This window comes from Myotis lucifugus, unplaced genomic scaffold (genome assembly GCF_000147115.1).
Source record: "Myotis lucifugus unplaced genomic scaffold, Myoluc2.0 scaffold_1377, whole genome shotgun sequence".
NCBI lineage: Eukaryota > Metazoa > Chordata > Mammalia > Chiroptera > Vespertilionidae > Myotis > Myotis lucifugus.
The window spans coordinates 58,491-59,976 of NW_005872425.1; positions in this window are offsets into that span (position 1 = coordinate 58,491).

Genomic DNA, 1,486 nt, shown 5'->3' on the forward strand with positions numbered 1-1,486 from the left:
AAAACTTGACTGGAGTATCATGTTTTAAAGAGCCCTGTCTGAGCTCCTAAAAGACTTGAAGCCAGTAAAAATGCCACGAAGAAAGCCTGGTATTCTGCTTGGAAGCCCTGAAGATGGCTGGCGCTGGAGTGTCAGGCCGATGCCCTACCATCACTAGCGGTTGGTAAGAGTAGAAGGGGAGCAGTAGGGATGCTTCTACGTTCCTGCGGAACCCACACACACTCTGGACTGCAACGGGTAGGAGGGCTACTGAGATGGGCCTTAAAGCCTGGAGCGTGGGCTCAGGTGGAATTGCTACAGGTGAGGGATTCACCTAACTCAGCAGATACTGCAGGCGGGCCTGATGGCAGCTAGGTGGCATGGCTTCCTGGCCCTACGGGGCACATTAAGATTCAACCATGAGATTCCAGCAAAGGTAGTCAGTTACCATTCTTGTTGTGCTTATGCAAACATCAGGACAGTAAATAAATTAATCTTAATTTGGCTTTTTGATAGCCATGAAGGAATTTTAAGAAGAAAAATCCTATTTCAATAGAAATTGCTAAAGCTAAAATAGTTTCTTTCCCCTCCACCAGACCATTTGTTAAAATATGTCCAATATAAGCCTCTAGCAACGGTGGAATGGAAAAGCAGTCCGTCTCATGATTGAGCCGGAAGTTCCAAGACAAAGGGAAGAATGCTGTTTTTATGCCAACCATACAGGGGTAGTGGAGGAATCCATGACCAAACTTCGGCAGCGGCTGGCCGAACGACAAAAGGAAAGGGAGGCGCAGAAAAGTTGGTTTAAATCTTGGTTTACACAGTCGCCATGGTTAACAACCCTCTTATCAACAGTTGCTGGACCGCTTATAATCCTGTTGTTAATCCTCTCTATAGGACCCTGTATTATAAATAAAATTATGGAATTCATACAACAGAGGGTAGGGGACATTAAGCTCCTTATTATCAGGCAACAATACTCAGCCTTAGCTAAGCCTGAAGGTCTCTAAGATTAGAAGCCGTCCACAGAAAAAGGGGGGAATGAAAGGCGCCAATATAATCAGGAAGGTCAGAAGGGGCAGATGGAACAAACAACTTTTATGGGAGACAGCTGCAGCCAGGGAGGTTACGGGAGATGGCTGCAGCCCGGGAGGGAACTAAAGAACAAACAGCCTGATAAGAAACCAGACAGGCATTAACTCACACGGCGCCAGATCTCCAGTAGAATGACCCCAGATTACTTCCCCCGTTTGCTATATAATGTGTGCTTAAACTCTTGGTCGGGACTCGTAGCCGCTGCTCTGTGCTCAGAGTAAGCTGCGAGTCCCAGCATGCTGGAAACAATAAACCCTTTGCTTTTTGCATGAGAAGCGTCTCTTGGTTCTTTGTGACAGCGGCTTGCGTCCAGGGCGTTACAATGAAGCACCTTCTGAAGAAGGCGAACTTGTAAAAGTTGGAAGTGGGTTGAGGTCATGTCATGAGCTGCAATGACTGCCCTCCAGTGGAC